Source organism: Bombina bombina, chromosome 6 (assembly GCF_027579735.1).
Source record: "Bombina bombina isolate aBomBom1 chromosome 6, aBomBom1.pri, whole genome shotgun sequence".
Lineage (NCBI taxonomy): Eukaryota > Metazoa > Chordata > Amphibia > Anura > Bombinatoridae > Bombina > Bombina bombina.
In genome coordinates, this window is record NC_069504.1 from 800,742,862 (window position 1) to 800,766,065 (window position 23,204).

Consider the following 23,204-nt stretch of genomic DNA (forward strand, 5'->3'; position numbering starts at 1 on the left):
TGTTTAATGAGGGTCCCAGCACCACTGAGTTTGCAGCGTATAAATTGCAGACCTATGCCATGGGGTTTATATTCTAGGCCTTTACTAGAAGTCTTTGCTTTAGAGCATTTGCAGACTAATGATGCAGTAATTCTTACCATCCTTAAAGCAGGTTTTAAACCTTTACTGCCAGCTGCAAGTCTTATAAAGATATGTAGAGGAAGCACAGAAAGGCATTGGTGTGTCCTACAGTTATGGCTATAATACTTATAATGCTATAATATGTTTAAAATAATTATTTGAAATTTTTTAATATTTATTAAAATTATATATATATGTAATGTATTTTTAAATAAAGGTGTTAAAATAATATTGATCATTATTAAATACAGTTTGTATGCTATATTTTGTCTCAGAGTACTGGTGCCCATAGGAAGCTACAAAGTTTAAGCTATTCTGTCATTTATCTATATTATGTTACAATGTATATAAATGTGACTTAGTATTATTCAGTTACTGAGTTGGGGTGATTATGGTAACACTACCTGTAGTAATTGGTGTTCATACCTGCAGCTCCCACCGGATGCCATTTGCATTGTATTGGAGGTAGTCACTGTTCTTCATACCAGCACATATACAGAGCCGTGGTTATAAAGCACTAGCTATACTGTAATGTGCTAGCTGTGAAATAAAGATATTAGAAAACTAATATTTACATGTCAGTGATTACTGAAGCTCAGCAGTATCAGTCTGGCAACTCTAGTAAAGTGAGCAGCAGTTATAAGGGTGGTGCCTTTGTGTTGTCAGTTTGTTTTGTGACATAACTGTTGCATCACATAAGACACTCCCCTAAGACAGTCACCATGACAACCAGGCATCACATTATACCATTACTGTCAGTTTAGCCTTTATTCATGCTATTAGTGTAGCTTTAACATAAGATGTTTAATTATGTATGATAAAATAACTTTGGAATATACGCATTCATTTTCCCCTTTTTCATGTAATTTAGCACTCCTAATTGTACATTGAGTTGGAACTGCATCCTGATTACTTTTTAGAGCTAACGCTGCATCAAATCCTTTCCTAATTGGCTTTAATAGATAACAACTGCAAAACATTTCACTTCATACTAACTTAATGGCAATGATTAGCCTTGGTGTCTGCCTACTCAAACCTATTTGGCTCCTACAAATAAGGCAAGTCTTGGGTGCGGTTTTTCTATTCAAAACCAATTGCAGTAAACAGGATTTTATTTTGTTAAACAAATGGTTACACTTGGCTGATATGCTATTCTGAAGGCCGGTAACAGAAATGTCTTGCAAGTACAAGGTGTTAACTGTCCCTTTAAATTCTAACAAAATTCCCATTTTAAATCCTGAGTTTCCAGTGCTTATATGTTGGGAATAGATTATTAAAATGGCATGAACTGCTTTGGTCTGGTAATATCTACAGAGCTATGGCTGAGCCTCAGGATCATGTCATGTGATTGTCATGTGATTAACTCTGGGGTTACCAGCCATACTAATAAGCAATCATATGTAAGAAACTACATGTGCTAGGTCTGTCATTATTTAATAGTAGATTCCCCACATTTAATGTCTGTATCAATTTTATATTAATTATAGTTGATCTGATCCATACAAATAAGGTGTCCAGTATTTTAGCAGACTTTCCAGTAAAATCTGTACAAAAATACTGGACACTTAAAGACCCCTGTCAGCTAAATGTAAAGGGCCTTCTAGGCCTTTATGCATTAGAAATATAGTTCAAAAGAAGTTACAATGTGTATTTTCTATTATATGTATTACAGGCAACCATGGGGGTGTTCAATCATTGCTGGGTGTTTACTTCTGGCAGCCAAGGGGGTCACATCACTACTACATACATGTATTACTGGCAACCAAGGGGATACAATGACTGCTTAGTTGTAAAAAAATATATGTGGTGGGATCAAGGGTGAGGCCTAAGGTTGAGCCTTTGGAGGAACACTGTGTGAACCCAGCTACGTCCCGTGTCTAGTCACCTATTGTCAGGAATGGTACCTGTACCTTTAACTCAATTTTATTTATTCTTGCTCCTCCCCCTTCCACCTGCCGATTAATCTGTTTAGACTGCCTGAATCTCATGTGAGAGGACGCTATTCTGAACCTCTTGGCTACTTCCATACTTGTTATTCTTTAACACTGACTTTATTTCACCAACTTGGATAAAGTTTTCCACCTAAGTTACGCTTACTCTGATAAGCAAGTTGTCAATACTTTGAATCCAATCATCTGTGCGGATTAACCGCTAACTAAAGTTTTTCCAACTGTGGCTTGCTCCCTTAACAAAGACTCACCGGCTTTTCGACTCCACTGCAGAGGGATTACAAATACTGTTCGCGGGTCATACCCGCTCACGAATAACTCCGTCTCAACTCTAGTACCGGGCAGCCTGCCAGCAAGCGCTCTCTGTGATAGGTCTCCAGCGACACACCTCCGTTCTGCCTTCCACTTACTGCACGTTAGTCCCGGCACACGAAGGGCTTACGCTGACTGCCTGTCAGCTGTTTCTGTGAACTGCACACAGGCTGAACAGAAGCGCTGCAGCTGCAGCACAGACACGTCTCCTATTACTAAGGTACCCATTCTATTTCTATGACAAACTGTATCTTACCAAAACTGGTACAATAGAACTGTAAAGGTATCCAATAACTCTCACACCTTAAAGTGACAGTCTGCAGTTGAGATCCTACTACATTTAGGGTTACATCACCCTGACATATTAATCGGCCTACTATGGATCCAGCAGACTTGCCTACGGTCGTATACAACTTATCTCAGCAGGTTGAGCAACTCTCTCAAGGAATGAGGGAGCTTCAATTACAAAACGATAGGCTCAGAGCTGCCGTTAGGGATAACATCCCAGAACCCCAGGTCTGTCTACCTGAACGGTTTGCAGGAGACAGAAAGTTATTCAGGCAGTTCAAGAACGCCTGCTATTTATTGTTCCAGATGAAGCCTAGGACATACAGTACAGAAAGACTCAAGGTCATGACTGTTATTTCCTTCCTCTCTGGAGAACCTAGGGTATGGGCAGATACCTTTCTAGAGAATGAAGACCCTATCTTGGGTTCACTCACTGACTTTTTCTCTGCAATGAGCACCCTTTATGAGGATACCCAAAAACAGCTGACAGCTGAGGCAAAGATGCGATCACTCAGACAGGGTAGACGTCCTGTAGAGGAGTATTTATCAGAGTTTAAACTCTATACCAAGGATTCAGAGTGGAGTGAGATCGCTCTTCGTAACCAATACCGCCTAGGACTCTCAGACAGCCTTAAAGATGAACTAGCCCGTACCGAATTACCAAGAGGCCTAGAGGATCTCATGACACTCAGTATTCAGATAGATAGGAGACTCCGCGAGAGAAGATCCGAACGACAGCAGACAGAAGGTACCCAAAGGTACTACCCAGCACCCCAACCCAAGGATACCTCCACACCTATGGAGATTGGGTTTACCAAAGGACCTCTCACGCTCGAAGAAAGGCACAGAAGACAACAGAAGAATCTCTGTATGTACTGTGCATCTCCAATTCATATCGTAAAAGAATGCCCTTTACTACAGCGTCAGAAAAGAAGTAAGCCAAAAATTGTGTATAACTGCATGACAAATAAGATCATGAATGCAGCTTACTGTACCATGTCTCTCTCTTTACAGTGGGATCAGCAAGTGCTACAAGCTGAAGCAATTGTCGACTCAGGAGCTTACTCCAATTTTCTTGACTTAACACTTGTAAATAACAATAAAATACCACTGATTCTGAAAGCAAACCCAGTTTCTATTCGTGTTATTGATGGTACATATGTTTCTTCTGGTCCTGTAACCCATCACACCATCCCTCTTAAGGTCACTATGGGTGATGGTCATATCGAATACATCACTTTCGACGTCATTCCCTCACCACTATATTCTGTGGTATTGGGTCTCTCATGGTTACAAAAACACCATCCCACCATATCCTGGCAAACACTTCAAGTTGACTTAAATTCGACATACTGCCGTAACACCTGTTACCCACATCAACAACTCCTTCACATCTCCCAAGGTACCATACCCCATGAATACGCAGAGTATATGGACGTATTCAATAAGAAACAAGCAGAACACCTACCACCCCACCGTATATACGATTGTCCTATCGATCTACTACCCGGATCTACCATACCCTATGGGCACATATACCCACTATCTCAACCTGAATTGGAACACCTTAAGGAATACCTTGATGAGAACCTAAAAAAGGGATTCATCAGACCCTCTACCTCTCCTGCTGGAGCAGGTATGTTCTTTGTGAGGAATAAGGATAAGTCCCTAAGGCCCATAATCGATTATAGAGAATTGAACAGAAGGACCAAGAAGAATAGATATCCACTTCCACTTATACCTGAACTTGTCGAGCGATTAAGTAAAGCAACTGTTTACACGAAACTGGACCTCAGGGGCGCCTACAATCTTGTACGAATCAGGGAGGGCGATGAATGGCTCACCGCATTTAGGACCCGCTATGGGCTTTATGAGTATACGGTGATGCCGTTCGGGCTCTGCAACGCCCCGGCCACGTTCCAATATTTCATTAATGATATTTTCAGGGATTTATTGGACGTGTGCCTTGTCATTTACCTCGATGACATCCTGATCTACTCTGATAACCTGCAAGACCACAAGAAGCATGTAAGGTGGGTCCTAGAACGCCTTAGAACACATCGACTATATGCCAAGCTAGAAAAATGTACCTTTCATACACATGAAATCACCTTTCTAGGCTACAAGATATCCTCATCCGGAGTACAAATGGAGGAGGGGAAAATAGAAGCTGTACAAAACTGGCCTATACCCACTTCCAAAAAAGATGTACAAAGGTTTTTAGGATTCGCCAACTTCTATAGGAAGTTCATTAAAGGGTTCTCCAATATAGCCAGACCACTCAGTGCCCTCACAGGCTCTCACACACCTTTCCGATGGCACCCAGAAGCTCAAACGGCTTTTGACAACCTTAAGAAATCATTCACATCCGCTCCCATTCTACAATTTCCAGACACTGGTCTACAGTTCATCTTGGAGGTGGATGCCTCAGATTATGCCCTAGGTGCCATACTCTCCCAAAGAAAATCCCCCACAGATCCCATACACCCTGTCGCCTTTTATTCAAGACTCATGACTCCCCCTGAACGTAACTATCCCATTGGGGAGAAAGAGCTTCTTGTTATAAAGGCATCCCTGGAACACTGGAGACACCTACTCGAGGGAGCTTCTTTCCCGATTCTTATATATACAGATCACCGTAATCTTGAATACCTCCAATCAAGTAAAGCCCTGTCGGCACGTCAGGTACGTTGGAGTCTGTTCTTCACAAGATTCCAATTCCACATCACGTACCGACCTGGAGCAAAAAACGGTAAGGCTGATTCTTTGTCCAGACAGTTTCCTTGTCCAACCCAACCATCAACTGTCCAACCCATACTGGCACCCCATCAATTCATTGGGGTTGTAAAGAATTCCACCTTAACCTTAAAGTCACATCAAGAAAAAGATACCTCTCTTCCAGCTTTGGACCAACAAATAGACTCCAGGGGTATAGCTCATGTACATGGAAGGATTTACATACCTCCTACTTTAAGAGATGACATACTCCGTGACCATCATGATTCCCCTCTGGCAGGACATCCAGGGATCACTAAGACGACCGAACTTGTCAAGAGGAACTATTGGTGGCCTAACATCCAACAATCTGTTGACCAGTTTATCAAGAGTTGTCATATATGTGCTGTATCGAAAACGGAAAAGGCTAAACCGTATGGCTTGTTAAAACCTTTTCCTATTCCAGACAGACCCTGGCATACAGTAGGAATGGACTTCATAGTCGATTTACCAGCATCCAACCAGTCGACTACGATTATGGTAGTTGTGGACGTACTAACCAAAATGGCACACTTTATCCCTTACAAAAAACTACCAACCGCTGCAGAAACCTCCAAGTTATTTCTTTCACATATAGTCCGAATACATGGCTTGCCGTCAGTTATAATATCCGATAGAGGATCCCAATTCACTTCAAAGTTCTGGAAACAATTGTGTAAGGTTCTTGATATAAACCATCGCTACAGCACCGCGTTCCATCCCCAAACCAACGGACAGACGGAACGCGTCAATCAGTGGATTGAACAATACATTAGATGCTATTGTTCCCATCAACAGGATGAGTGGATGACCAACTTACCTATGGCGGAATTCGCCTATAATAACACACTAAACAGCTCTACTAAGAGTACTCCGTTCTACGCCAACTATGGATATCATCCAACCTTCCATCTTCATCCCCATCTCAACACTACCTCACCTGTAGTAGATGACACGACTAACTCACTTCTTGAAGTATTCACCTTCCTCAAGGAGAACGTTCATGCAGCCCAGCAGCGGCAAAAATTTCACTTTGATAAGAAGAGACGCCCACCACCCAACTATCAAGTGGGTGATCTAGTTTGGTTGTCCACTCGCCACTTGAAGCTTAAAACCCCTACTCGGAAATTTTCCCATCTCTTCATTGGTCCCTACAAAGTCATCAAAGTCGTTAATGAAAACGCTGTGACCCTCATGCTTCCAACTGAACTCCCTGTTCATCCCACATTCCATGTTTCTTTGTTGAAACCTTATGTACCCACTCGGCAACAGGCTGTTTCTTCCGATAACCCACCTGTCTCGCAGGAGGAGACTGTTTATGAAGTTTCTGACATACTCGATTCCAGACTCTCCCGAGGGGTATTACAATACCTAGTTCATTGGAAGGGTTACTCACATGATGAGGATTCTTGGGAACCCTCATCCAACATCAACTCCTCACGTTTGATTGGCCGTTTCCATAGACTCCATCCGGATAAACCTGCTGTAACTGCTGCGGTGCAGCACCTTTGATGGGGGGACCTGTCAGGAATGGTACCTGTACCTTTAACTCAATTTTATTTATTCTTGCTCCTCCCCCTTCCACCTGCCGATTAATCTGTTTAGACTGCCTGAATCTCATGTGAGAGGACGCTATTCTGAACCTCTTGGCTACTTCCATACTTGTTATTCTTTAACACTGACTTTATTTCACCAACTTGGATAAAGTTTTCCACCTAAGTTACGCTTACTCTGATAAGCAAGTTGTCAATACTTTGAATCCAATCATCTGTGCGGATTAACCGCTAACTAAAGTTTTTCCAACTGTGGCTTGCTCCCTTAACAAAGACTCACCGGCTTTTCGACTCCACTGCAGAGGGATTACAAATACTGTTCGCGGGTCATACCCGCTCACGAATAACTCCGTCTCAACTCTAGTACCGGGCAGCCTGCCAGCAAGCGCTCTCTGTGATAGGTCTCCAGCGACACACCTCCGTTCTGCCTTCCACTTACTGCACGTTAGTCCCGGCACACGAAGGGCTTACGCTGACTGCCTGTCAGCTGTTTCTGTGAACTGCACACAGGCTGAACAGAAGCGCTGCAGCTGCAGCACAGACACGTCTCCTATTACTAAGGTACCCATTCTATTTCTATGACAAACTGTATCTTACCAAAACTGGTACAATAGAACTGTAAAGGTATCCAATAACTCTCACACCTTAAAGTGACAGTCTGCAGTTGAGATCCTACTACATTTAGGGTTACATCACCCTGACACCTATAGGTCGTCCGGTATTTTTATGGAGCACAGCTGGCAACCCTACCAATGAATGAGAAGCATATATGCACGTGAAACTAGTATTGTTTTATTTTATTTCTTTCCTCACAACAAATTGAAGTAAAACATTTTAAGTACTACTGGGAGCTAGCTGGTGATAAGTGGTTACACACAAATGTGTCTAGTCATTGGCTCGCCAGATGTGTTCAGCTAGCTCCCAGTAGTGCATTGCTTCTATAGAGATGACGTTAACTATGTGTTTATTCTCTTTGCAAGTGCCAGTGCAATAATAAAATGCATTTTCTTTTTGCACTTTTATATCCATTTAAATAGGAAACAATTACATAACATGATATAAGTGGTAATTTCACAATACATACAGAAAATGCTTAGGATGTTATTGCAGCTTTAAAAGGTAGTTAATAACATTTAAGAAAGTTCAAATTCTTACAGTAGTAATACATTTATAAGTTCATCAAATAAGTACACATTTGCTTACTATCACAGAAAGTCAACTAGGAACAAACATTTAATAGCAGGTGGGATAGCCGGCTTGCGTCAGTGGGGGTCTTATGGAAGTGGCATTAACATCTTGCCATGTAAAATTATCCTGTTGATCCGGAAAGAAAGCTTGGTAGTGATCCTGGAAGAGAATATAAAGTCTCCTTTATGCTGAGTTTAGACACAAACACAGCACTCTGTATAATCCCACAAAACCAGACGGTGGCAACTTGAGTTACCCGCGTTTAGCCAAGCAAAACTGCCCCAACTGCTGATTCTCAGGACCCTTCAATTCTAATCATTGTAATGCAACACTGAATCCGAGAAGACGTGTTCAAAGCTCTGTGTAAGTGAGAAGCCTGAGACACTATGTCTTTGAATGTAAAGGTCACTGATTCATGGAGAGCTGTAGGTATTTTTTTTTTATATATTATATATTTAATTATCTGGAGCCTGGAGTAGGTTAAAGTTAAACATGATTCAGCAAACTTCTGTGTTGCTGACAAGCTAAAGAATAATTATCTGTATTTAGTTGGTGACAAAATGAATAATGCATCTGGAACTCTAGGATAGAAAGTCACAGGCATATACAAGAGGTTCAGGAAACTAGGTATACGTTATATAAGAATGTGCTGAAACCTTTGTGTGCACTTTAAAGTCATGGAAGAGGAGCAGAATACAATGGGGTGCAGCATTTATTAGATCCTAGGCCTATTCATAATTGTACAGTATGTGGACACCAAAAATATTTGATTAGCTTTCTTGTTTTATTGTATTGGTTGTGGAAACTTCAATAAAAATATTAAACAAAAACAGGGCCTGAATCAACAAAAGTCCTGACCTATGCACTTCCAACATCACAGCTAGTATCCTGCTGTGCTAACCCCTTCTCCATTGCCTTGTGAGCTGCTTATCATGTATAACTACCTGGCTACCATGTAGGTGGAGCAACCAGGCCCAGTGCCCTCACAACCCTCTTTCTTCAAGTCCCTTCATGTAGAAGAGAAGCACCTCTAGAAACAGAAGACACTGCACATCTGATGTAAGATCTCACTTGAAGCTAACATTAGGGGGCGTTCGGGCCAAGTATCACAGGCATATAGCTGACCTAATGATAACTGCAAATATCACATTGCTGATCTTAGGTCTTTTGTTGGCATTTTGTTGGCATTATGGAGTTTTGAAGGGCCTTGCATCTGATTTATTATATAATTTGTGTATTTACAGGGATGTTTCTAGACAATAACATTTGATGGTACAATAAGTTTACCACAAAGATAAATATTAAAGGTGATTGGAAGTTCGGCAATGATGAACATGAGTGCACAGCACCTTCCCTCAATCCGCGAATGGGCATAGAGCTGTCATAATGGGATTGCAGGAACCAAACATCTGACCTGTGCGCTTAGTTGAATATATAGCTGACTTTGGGCCAGATTATGAGTGGAGCGCTGACAGTTACACACAAGCGATAAGGGGTTTATCGAGGCTGCTTGCGAGTCTGTTTTTTCGCTCATATTACAAGTTGAAAGTAAACGTGATTGCTTGAGCGCAATTTAAATTAACGCGCATCAGGTTAGAACAAACTCAGAGCTATGGTTAAAGGGACATTATACACTCATTTCTTCTTTGCATAAATGTTTTGTAGATTATCTATTTACAGTATTTCACAAAAGTGAGTACACCCCTCACATTTTTGTAAATACTTTCGGCTAGATTATGAGTTGTGCGTTAGGGTAAAAAAGCAGCGTTAAGAGGTCCTAACGCTGCTTTTTTACGCCCGCTGCTATTACGAGTCTTGAAGGTTTAGGGTCACCGCACACTTCTTTGGCCTTACCGCAAAACGACTTACATAAACTTCGTAAAGTCTTATTTCTATGGGACTTCCATAACGCCGGTATTACGAGTCCTGGAAGGCCAAAAAGTGAGCGGTACACCATACCCCGTCAAGAGTCCTAACGCATTTAAAAGTCAGTAGTTAAGAGTTTTATGGTACAACGCCATAACATAAAACTCATAACTAAAGTGCTAAAAAGTACACTAGCACCCATAAACTACCTGTTAACCCCTAAACCGAGGCCCTCCAGCATAGAAAACACTAAAATTTAATTTTTAACCCCTAATCTGCAGCTCCGGACACCGCCGCCACCTACATTATATTTATGAACCCCTAATCTGCTGCCCCCAACATCGCAGCCACCTACATTATATTTATTAACCCCCTAATCTGCCGCCCCAATGTCGCCGCAACCTACCTACACTTATTAACCCCTAATCTGCCGCCCCCAACATCGCCGCCACTATAATAAAAATATTAACCCCTAAACCGCCGCACTCCGGCCTCACAAACACTAGTTAAATATTATTAACCCCTAATCTGCTGTCCCTAACATCTCCACCACCTAACTACACTTATTAACCCCTAATCTGCCGCCCCCACTGTCGCTGCCAGGCCCGCCACTATACTAAATTTATTAACCCCCAAACCTAAGTCTAACCCTAACACCCCCTAACTAAAATATAATTACAATAAATCTAAATAAAAATTCCTATCATTACCTAAATTATTCCTATTTAAAACTAAATACTTACCTATAAAATAAACCCTAAAATAGCTACAATATAACTAATAGTTACATTGTATCTAGCTTAGGTTTCATTTTTATTTTACAGGCAAGTTTGTATTTCTTTTAACTAGGTAGAATAGTTAATAAATAGTTAATAACTACCTAGCTAAAATAAATACAAAAGTACCTGTAAAATAAAACCTAACCTAAGTTACAATAACACCTAACACTACACTATAATTAAATAAATTAACTAAATTAAATACAATTACCTAAATTAAATTAGCTAAAGTAAAACAAAACAAACACTAAATTACAGAAAATAATAAACAAATTACAGATATTTAAACTAATTACACCTAATCTAATAGCCCTATCAAAATAAAAAAAAGCCCCCCCAAAATAAAAAAAAACCCTAGCCTAAACTAAACTACCAATAGCCCTTAAAAGGGCCTTTTGCGGGGCATTGCCCCAAAGTAATCAGCTCTTTTACCTGTAAAAAAAATACAAACAACCCCCCAACAGTAAAACCCACCACCCACACAAACAACCCCCCAAATAAAATACTATCTAAAAAAAACCTAAGCTCCTCATTGCCCTGAAAAAGGTATTTGGATGGGCATTGCCCTTAAAAGGGCAGTTAGCTCTTTTGCAGGCCCAAACCCTAACCTAAAAATAAAACCCACCCAATACACCCTTAAAAAAAACTAAAACTAACCCCCTGAAGATCGACTTACAGTTCTGAAGACCGGACATCCATCCTCAAGGAAGCGGCAGAAGTCTTCACCCAACCAGGCCGAAGTCCTCAACGAAGCCAGGAGAAGTCTTCATCCAAGCTGGGCGAAGTGGTCCTCCAGACGGCAGAAGTCTTCATCCAGACGGCATCTTCTATCTTCATCCATCCGACGCGGAGCAGGTCCATCTTCAAGACATCCGATGCGGAGCCTCCTCTTCATCTGACGACTAAAGACGAATGAAGGTACCTTTAAGTGACGTCATCCAAGATGGCGTCCCTTAGATTCCGATTGGCTGATAGAATTCTATCAGCCAATCGGAATAAAGTTAGAAAAAATCCTGTTGGCTGAAGCAATCAGCCAATAGGATTGAAGCTCAATCCTATTGGCTTATGCAATCAGCCAATAGGATTGAGCTCGCATTCTATTGGCTGTTCCAATCAGCCAACAGAATGCGAGCTCAATCCTATTGGCTGATTGTATAGTCGTCGGATGAATAGGATGCTCCACGTCGGATGTCTTGAAGATGGAGCCGCTCCGCGTCGGATGGATGAAGAAAGAAGATGCCGTCTGGATGAAGACTTCTGCCCGTCTGGAGTACCACTTCGCCCGGCTTGGATGAAGACTTCTCCTGGCTTCGTTGAGGACTTCGGCCCGGTTGGATGAAGACTTCTGCCCTGGTGTCATGTGACTCATTAGTGTTACAAGGTCTCAGGTGTGAATAGGGAGCAGTGTGTTATCACTCTCACACTCTCTCATACTGGTCACTGGAAGTTCAACATGGCACCTCATGGCAAAGACCTCTCTGAGGATCTAAAAAAAAGAATGGTTGCTCTACATAAAGATGGCCTAGGCTATAAGAAGATTGCCAAGACCCTGAAACTGAGCTGCAGCACGGTGGACAAGACCATACAGCGGTTTCACAGGACAGGTTCCCCTCAGAACAGGCCTCGCCATGGTCAACCAAAGAAGTTGAGTGCACGTGCTCAGCGTCATATCCAGAGGTTGTCTGGGAAATAAACGTATGAGTGCTGCCAGCATTGCTGCAGAGGTTGAAGGGGTGGGGGTCAGCCTGTCAGTGCTCAGACCATATGCCGCACACTGCATCAAATTGGTCTGCATGGCTGTCGTCCCAGAAGGAAGCCTCTTCTAGACATGATGCACAAGAAAGCCGGCAAACAGTTTGCTGAAGACAAGCAGACTAAGGACATGGATTACTGGAACCATGTCCTGTGTCCGATGAGACCAAGATAAACTTTTTTGGTTCAGATGGTGTCAAGCATGTGTGGCGGCAACCAGGTGAGGAATACAAAGACAAGTGTGTCTTGCCTACAGTCAAGCATGGTGGTGGGAGTGTCATGGTCTGGGCCTGCATGAGTGCTGCCGGCACTGGGGAGCTACAGTTCATTGAGGGAATCATGAATGCCAACATATACTGTGACATACTGTAGCAGAGCATAATTCCCTCCCTTTTGGAGACTTGGCCGCAGGGCAGTATTCCTAAATGATAACGACCCCAAACACACCTCCAAGACGACCACTGCCTTGCTAAAGAAGCTGATGGTAAAGGTGATGGACTGGCCAAGCATGTCTCCAGATCTAAACCGCAAGGTCTCTAACATCCACCAGCTCTGTGATGTCGTCATGGAGGAGTGGAATAGACATGTGCACGGCTAAAAAATTCGGTTCGTTTTCGGTTCGGATCGATTCAGACTTTTCGAATTTCGTTTCGGATCGAATCGGATTCGGCAAAATTTGAATAAATTCGTTTCGGATTTATTCGGATTCGGCTGAATTCGGTTCTATTCCGTTCCGAAATTCGGTATGTTTTTAGTACACTAACACCCATTTAGTACACTAAGTCACTAACACCCATAAACTACCTATGAACCACTAAACCGAGGCCCCCCCCACATCGCAAACCCTATAATAACATTATTTAACCCCTAATCTGCCGATCGCATATCGCCGCAACCTACATTATAGCTATTAACCCCTAATCTGCTGTCCCTAACACCGCCGACCCCTACATTATAGTTATTAACCCCTAATCTGCCCCCCCCCCAACGTCGCCGCAATCTAACTACAAGTATTAACCCCTAATCTGCCGACCCGATATCGCCGCCACCTACATTATAACTATTAACCCCTAATCTGCTGTCCCTAACACCGCCGACCCCTACATTATAGTTATTAACCCCTAATCTGCCTCCCCCAACGTCGCCGCAATCTAACTACAAGTATTAACCCCTAATCTGCCGACCCGATATCGCCGCCGCCTACATTATAGCTATTAACCCCTAATCTGCTGTCCCTAACACCGCCGACCCCTACATTATAGTTATTAACCCCTAATCTGCCCCCCCAACGTCGCTGCAATCTAACTACAAGTATTAACCCCTAATCTGCCGACCCGATATCGCCGCCGCCTACATTATAGCTATTAACCCCTAATCTGCTGTCCCTAACACCGCCGACCCCTACATTATAGTTATTAACCCCTAATCTGCCCCCCCAACGTCGCCGCAATCTAACTACAAGTATTAACCCCTAATCTGCCGACCCGATATCGCCGCCGCCTACATTATAGCTATTAACCCCTAATCTGGTGTCCCTAACACCGCCGACCCCTACATTATAGTTATTAACCCCTAATCTGCCTCCCCCCAACGTCGCCACAATCTAACTACAAGTATTAACCCCTAATCTGCCGACCGCAAATCGCCGCCACTATAATAAATGTATTAACCCCTAAACCGCCGCACTCCCGCCTCGCAAACACTATAATACATTTTATTAACCCCTAATCTGCCCTCCCTAACATCGCCGCCACCTACCTACAATTATTAACCCCTAATCTCCCGCCCCCAACGTCGCCGCTACTATAATAAGGTTATTAACCCCTAAACCTAAGTCTAACCCTAACACTAACACCCCCTAACTTAAATATAATTTAAATAAAACGAAATAAGTTTACTATAGTTAAATAAATGAATCCTATTTAAAACTAAAGACTTACCTGTAAAATAAACCCTAATATAGCTACAATATAACTAATAGTTACATTGTAGCTATTTTAGGATTTATTTTTATTTTACAGGCAACTTTGTATTTATTTTAACTAGGTACAATAGTTATTAAATAGTTAATAACTATTTAATAACTACCTAGCTAAAATAAATACAAATTTACCTGTAAAATAAATCCTAACCTAAGTTACAATTACACCTAACACTACACTATCATTAAATTAACTAAATAAATGAATCATATTTAAAACAAAATACTTACCTGTAAAATAAACCCTAAGATAGCTGCAATATAACTAATAGTTACATTGTAGCTATTTTAGCATTTATATTTATTTTACAGGCAACTTTGTATTTATTTTAACTAGGTACAAAAGCTATTAAATAGTTATTGACTAATTAATAGCTACCTAGTTAAAATAATTACAAAATTACCTGTAAAATAAATCCTAACCTAAGTTACAATTAAACCTAACACTACACTGTCATTAAATAAATTAACTACAAGTACCTACAATTATCTACAATTAAATAAACTAAAGTACAAAACCCCCCCACTAAATTACAAAAACAAACAAACACTAAATTACAAAAAAATAAAAAAATATTACAAGAATTTTAAACTAATTACACCTAATCTAAGCCCCCTAATAAAATAACAAAGCCCCCCAAAATAAAAAAAATGCCCTACCCTATACTAAATTACAAAAGTTAACAGCTCTATTACCTTACCAGCCCTGAACAGGGCCCTTTGCGGGGCATGCCCCAAAGAAAACAGCTCTTTTGCCTGTAAAAAAAAAACACAATCCCCCCCCACATTACAACCCACCACCCACATTCCCCTACTCTAACCCAAACCCCCCTTAAATAAACCTAACACTACCCCCCTGAAGATCTCCCTACCTTGAGTCGTGTTCACCCAGCCGGGCCGAAGTCTTCATCCGATGGGGCAGAAGAGGACATCCAGACCGGCAGAAGTCTTCATCCAAGCGGGGCAAGAAGAGGTCTCCCATCCATCATACAAGTACCAAAATACAAACAAACACTAAATTACCAAAAATAATAAAATATTACAATAATTTTAAAATAATTACACCTAATCTAAGCCCCCGACTAGCTATTAATATAGCTTCAATATAACTAATAGTTACATTGTAGCTATTTTAGGATTTATATTTATTTTACAGGCAACTTTGTATTTATTTTAACTAGGTACAATAGCTATTAAATAGTTAATAACTATTTAATAACTACCTAGCTAAAATAAATACAAATTTACCTGTAAAATAAATCATAACCTAAGTTACAATTACACCTAACACTACACTATCATTAAATTAACTAAATAAATGAATCCTATATAAAACTAAAGACTTACCTGTAAAATAAACCCTAATATAGCTGCAATATAACTAATAGTTACATTGTAGCTATTTTAGCATTTATATTTATTGTACAGGCAACTTTGTATTTATTTTAACTAGGTTCAATAGCTATTAAATAGATATTGACTATTTAATAGCTACCTAGTTAAAATAATTACAAAATTACCTGTAAAATAAATCCTAACCTAAGTTACAATTAAACCTAACACTACACTATCATTAAATAAATTAACTACAAGTACCTACAATTAAATACAATTAAAAAAACTAAACTAAAGTACAAAACCCCCCCCACTAAATTACAAAAAATAAAAAAATATTGCAAGAATTTTAAACTAATTACACCTAATCGAAGCCCCCTAATAAAATAACAAAGCCCCCCAAAATAAAAAAAAAATGCCCTACCCTATACTAAATTACAAAAGTTAACAGCTCTATTACCTTACCAGCCCTGAACAGGGCCCTTTGCGGGGCATGCCCCAAAGAAAACAGCTCTTTTGCCTGTAAAGAAAAACACAATACCCCCCCCCACATTACAACCCACCACCCACATACCCCTACTCTAACCCAAACCCCCCTTAAATAAACCTAACACTACCCCCCTGAAGATCTCCCTACCTTGAGTCGTGTTCACCCAGCCGGGCCGAAGTCTTCATCCGATGGGGCAGAAGAGGACATCCAGACCGGCAGAAGTCTTCATCCAAGCGGGGCAAGAAGAGGTCTTCCATCCATCAGAAAAGTACAAAAAAACAAACAAACACTAAATTAGCAAGAATAATAAAATATTACAATAATTTTAAACTAATTACACCTAATCTAAGGCCCCTACTAGCTATTAATATAGCTACAATATAACTAATAGTTACATTGTAGCTATTTTAGGATTTATATTTATTTTACAGGCAACTTTGTATTTATTTTAACTAGGTACAATAGCTATTAAATAGTTAATAACTATTTAATAACTACCTAGCTAAAATAAATACAAATTTACCTGTAAAATAAACCCTAACCTAAGTTACAATTACACCTAACACTACACTGTCATTAAATTAACTAAATAAATTAATCCTATATAAAACTAAATACTTACCTGTAAAATAAACCCTAATATAGCTACAATATAACTAACAGTTACATTGTAGCTATTTTAGCATTTATATTTATTTTACAGGCAACTTTGTATTTATTTTAACTAGGTACAATAGCTATTAAATAGATATTTACTGTTTAATAGCTACCTAGTTAAAATAATTACAAAATTACCTGTAAAATAAATCCTAACCTAAGTTACTATTAAACCTAACACTACACTATCATTAAATAAATTAACTACAAGTACCTACAATTAAATACAATGAAATAAACTAAACTAAAGTACAAAAAAAACAAACACTAAATTACAAAAAATAAAAAAAATTACAAGAATTTTAAACTAATTACACCTAATCTAAGCCCCCTAATAAAATAACAAAGCCCCCCAAAATAAAAAAATGCCCTACCCTATACTAAATTACAAAAGTAATCAGCTCTATTACCTTACCAGCCCTGAACAGGGCCTTTTGCGGGGCATGCCCCAAAGAAAACAGCTCTTTTGCCTGTAAAAAAAAACACAATACCCCCCCCCCACATTACAACCCACCACCCACATACCCCTACTCTAACCCAAACCCCCCTTAAATAAACCTAACACTACCCCCCTGAAGATCTCTCTACCGTGTCTTCACCCAGCGGGCCGAAGTCTTCATCCGATCGGGCAGAAGAGGACATCCAGACCGGCAGAAGTCTTCATCCAAGCGGGGCAAGAAGAGGTCTTCCATCCATCAGAAGTCTTGATCCAGGCGGCATCTTCTCTGTTCATCCATCGGGAGCGGAGCGGCAGCATCCTGAAGCCATCCCACGCAGAGCATCCTCTTCTTTCTTGATCCGACGACTAGGTGACTGTACCTTTAAGTGACGTCATCCAAGATGGCGTCCCTTGAATTCCGATTGGCTGATAGGATTCTATCAGCCAATCGGAATTAAGGTAGGAAAAATCTGATTGGCTGATTCAATCAGCCAATCAGATTCAAGTTCAATCCGATTGGCTGATGGAATCAGCCAATCAGATTGAGCTCGCATTCTATTGGCTGATCGGAACACCTCTTCTTGCCCCGCTTGGATGAAGACTTGTAGTTAATTTATTTAATGATAGTGTAGTGTTAGGTTTAATAGTAACTTAGGTTAGGATTTATTTTACAGGTAATTTTGTAATTATTTTAACTAGGTAGCTATTAAACAGTAAATATCTATTTAATAGCTATTGTACCTAGTTAAAATAAATACAAAGTTGCCTGTAAAATAAATATAAATGCTAAAATAGCTACAATGTAACTATTAGTTATATTGTAGCTATATTAGGGTTTATTTTACAGGTAAGTATTTAGTTTTATATAGGATTAATTTATTTAGTTAATTTAATGACAGTGTAGTGTTAGGTGTAATTGTAACTTAGGTTAGGGTTTATTTTACAGGTAAATTTGTATTTATTTTAGCTAGGTAGTTATTAAATAGTTATTAACTATTTAATAGCTATTGTACCTAGTTAAAATAAATACAAAGTTGCCTGTAAAATAAATATAAATCCTAAAATAGCTACAATGTAACTATTAGTTATATTGTAGCTATATTAATATCTAGTAGGGGGCTTAGATTAGGTGTAATTAGTTTAAAATTATTGTAATATTTTATTATTTTTGCTAATTTAGTGTTTGTTTGTTTTTTTGTACTTTTCTGATGGATGGAAGACCTCTTCTTGCCCCGCTTGGATGAAGACTTCTGCCGGTCTGGATGTCCTCTTCTGCCCCATCGGATGAAGACTTCGGCCCGGCTGGGTGAACACGACTCAAGGTAGGGAGATCTTCAGGGGGGTAGTGTTAGGTTTATTTAAGGGGAGTTTGGGTTAGAGTAGGGGTATGTGGGTGGTGGGTTGTAATGTTGGGGGGTGGTGTTTTTTTTTACAGGCAAAAGAGCTGTTTTCTTTGGGGCATGCCCCGCAAAAGGCCCTTTTAAGGGCTGGTAAGGTTATAGAGCTGTTAACTTTTGTAATTTAGTATAGGTTAGGGCATTTTTTTATTTTGGGGGGCTTTGTTATTTTATTAGGGGGCTTAGATTAGGTGTAATTAGTTTAAAATTCTTGTAATATTTTTTTATTTTTTGTAATTTAGTGGGGGGGGGGTTTGTACTTTAGTTTAGTTTTTTTAATTGTATTTAATTGTAGGTACTTGTAGTTAATTTATTTAATGATAGTGTAGTGTTAGGTTTAATTGTAACTTAGGTTAGGATTTATTTTACAGGTAATTTTGTAATTATTTTAACTAGGTAGCTATTAAATAGTCAATATCTATTTAATAGCTATTGAACCTAGTTAAAATGAATACAAAGTTGCCTGTACAATAAATATAAATGCTAAAATAGCTACAATGTAACTATTAGTTATATTGCAGCTATATTAGGGTTTATTTTACAGGTAAGTCTTTAGTTTTATATAGGATTCATTTATTTAGTTAATTTAATGATAGTGTAGTGTTAGGTGTAATTGTAACTTAGGTTATGATTTATTTTACAGGTAAATTTGTATTTATTTTAGCTAGGTAGTTATTAAATAGTTATTAACTACTTAATAACTATTGTACCTAGTTAAAATAAATACAAAGTTGCCTGTAAAATACATATAAATCCTAAAATAGCTACAATGTAACTATTAGTTATATTGAAGCTATATTAATAGCTAGTAGGGGGCTTAGATTAGGTGTAATTAGTTTAAAATTATTGTAATATTTTATTATTTTTGGTAATTTAGTGTTTGTTTGTATTTTGGTACTTGTATGATGGATGGAAGACCTCTTCTTGCCCCGCTTGGATGAAGACTTCTGCCGGTCTGGATGTCCTCTTCTGCCCCATCGGATGAAGACTTCGGCCCGGCTGGGTGAACACGACTCAAGGTAGGGAGATCTTCAGGGGGGTAGTGTTAGGTTTATTTAAGGGGGGTTTGGGTTAGAGTAGGGGTATGTGGGTGGTGGGTTGTAATGTGGGGGGGGGATTGTGTTTTTTTTTACAGGCAAAAGAGCTGTTTTCTTTGGGGCATGCCCCGCAAAGGGCCCTGTTCAGGGCTGGTAAGGTAATAGAGCTGTTAACTTTTGTTATTTAGTATAGGGTAGGGCATTTTTTTTTATTTTGGGGGGCTTTGTTATTTTATTAGGGGGCTTAGATTAGGTGTAATTAGTTTAAAATTCTTGTAATATTTTTTTATTTTTTGTAATTTAGTGGTTTTTTATTTTTTGTAATTTAGTGGGGGGGTTTTGTACTTTAGTTTATTTAATTGTATTTAATTGTAGGTACTTGTAGTTAATTTATTTAATGATAGTGTAGTGTTAGGTTTTATTGTAACTTAGGTTAGGATTTATTTTACAGGTAATTTTGTAATTATTTTAACTAGGTAGCTATTAATTAGTCAATAACTATTTAATAGCTATTGTACCTAGTTAAAATAAATACAAAGTTGCCTGTAAAATAAATATAAATGCTAAAATAGCTACAATGTAACTATTAGTTATATTGCAGCTATATTAGGGTTTATTTTACAGGTAAGTATTTAGTTTTAAATATGAGTCATTTATTTAATTAATTAAATGATAGTGTAGTGTTAGGTGTAATTGTAACTTAGGTTAGGATTTATTTTACAGGTAAATTTGTATTTATTTTAGCTAGGTAGTTATTAAATAGTTATTAACTATTTAATAACTATTGTACCTAGTTAAAATAAATACAAAGTTGCCTGTAAAATAAAAATAAATCCTAAAATAGCTACAATGTAACTATTAGTTATATTGCAGCTATCTTAGGGTTTATTTTACAGGTAAGTCTTTAGTTTTAAATAGGATTTATTTATTTAACTATAGTAAATTTATTTCGTTTTATTTAAATTATATTTAAGTTAGGGGGTGTTAGTGTTAGGGTTAGACTTAGGTTTAGGGGTTAATAACCTTATTATAGTAGTGGCGACGTTGGGGGCGGGAGATTAGGGGTTAATAATTGTAGGTAGGTGGCGGCGATGTTAGGGAGGGCAGATTAGGGGTTAATAAAATGTATTATAGTGTTTGCGAGGCGGGAGTGCGGCGGTTTAGGGGTTAATACATTTATTATAGTTGCGGCGATTTGCGGTCGGCAGATTAGGGGTTAATACTTGTAGTTAGATTGTGGCGACGTTGGGGGGGGCAGATTAGAGGTTAATAACTATAATGTAGGGGTCGGCGGTGTTAGGGACAGCAGATTAGGGGTTAATAGCTATAATGTAAGCGGCGGCGATATCGGGTCGGCAGATTAGGGGTTAATACTTGTAGTTAGATTGCGGCGACGTTGGGGGGGGGCAGATTAGGGGTTAATAACTATAATGTAGGGGTCGGCGGTGTTAGGGACAGCAGATTAGGGGTTAATAGCTATAATGTAGGCGGCGGCGATATCGGGTCGGCAGATTAGGGGTTAATACTTGTAGTTAGATTGCAGCGACGTTGGGGGAGGCAGATTAGGGGTTAATAACTATAATGTAGGGGTCGGCGGTGTTAGGGACAGCAGATTAGGGGTTAATAGTTATAATGTAGGTGGCGGCGATATCGGGTCGGCAGATTAGGGGTTAATACTTGTAGTTAGATTGCGGCGACGTTGGGGGGGGCAGATTAGGGGTTAATAACTATAATGTAGGGGTCGGCGGTGTTAGGGACAGCAGATTAGGGGTTAATAGTTATAATGTAGGTGGCGGCGATATTCGGTCGGCAGATTAGGGGTTAATAAAATAATGCAGGTGTCAGCGATAGCGGGGGCGGCAGATTAGGGGTTAATAAGTGTTAGATTAGGGGTGTTTAGAGACTCGGGGTACATGTTAGGGTGTTAGGTGCAGACTTAGTGTTTCCCCATAGGAAACAATGGGGCTGCGGTGTTAGTTTTTTTTCAGCCGAAACTCCCATTGTTTCCTATGGGGAAATGCCGAATTTTAACGAGCTAATTCGGATTTATTCGGAGATACGGCAGCTATTTCGGATTCATTCGGTAGATTCGGAAGTATTTTAATTCGGAAATCCGAATCGATCCGAATCTCCGAATTTACCGAATATACCGAATTTCCGAATTAATCCGAAACGAACCGCACATATCTAGAGTGGAAGAGGACTCCAGTGGCAACCTGTGAAGCTCTGGTGAACTCTATGCCCAAGATGGTTAAGGCAGTGCTGGAAAATAATGGTGGCCACACAAAATATTGACACTTTGGGCCCAATTTGGACATTTCCACTTAGGGTGTACTCACTTTTGTTGCCAACGATTTAGACATTAATGGCTGTGTGTTGAGTTATTTTGAGGGGACAGCAAATTTACACTGTTATGCAGGCTTTACACTCACTACTTTACATTGTAGCAAAGTTTAATTTTTTCAGTGTTGTCACATGAAAATAAATAATAAAATATTTACAAAATGTGAGGGGTGTACTCTCTTTTGTGAGATACTGTATATAGCCCATAAAGTTTTTTGTTTTTTTTAAATGGATAGTTTTGCTTATTTTTAAACAACATTGCTCTGATTTTCAGACTCCTAACCAAGCCCCAAAGTTTTAGGAGAATACCAACATATACCTACTCCAGCTTGCTTCTGTTTGTGTAAAGGGTCTTTTTATATGCAAAGGAAGGGGGAGGGGGGAGTATCTGATATTTCCAACTTGCAGTGGGTGTTCCAGTAACCTTTTAAACAGAGCTAAACTGGAAGCTTCTAAGTAAGTTTTTAAACGGTTTTATACTGGATTTTTATATCAGTGCATATTAATTATATGCAGTTATATGAAAATTGGTGTAAACTGTCCCTTTGACTGTTTCACGAAACAAAGTACACTTATTAAAAAAAAAATTGCACAAATTCTCAAGATATGAGGTCTCAGGTGTTAGGAAAAAAAGGCAGGAAAATGGCTTTGAGATAGATACACACATATACATGTCTAAAGATGTATATGTATACAGTATATAGTAATACAAAAAGTCCAGCACTCACTAGACTCAACTAAGTTTGGGGTGCATCCCACAATGTATAAACAAAAAGCCAAAGAGAGCACTCGCCTTCATTCAAAGTGAAAAATGTATTCCATATTGTTGTGAACGTTTTCGGGGAGTGACCCCGTCATCAGACAAATCCAAACAGATTTTTTTTTTTTTTTCTGTTTGGATTTGTCTGATGACGGGGTCACTCCCCGAAAACGTTAGCAATATGGAATACATATATATATATGT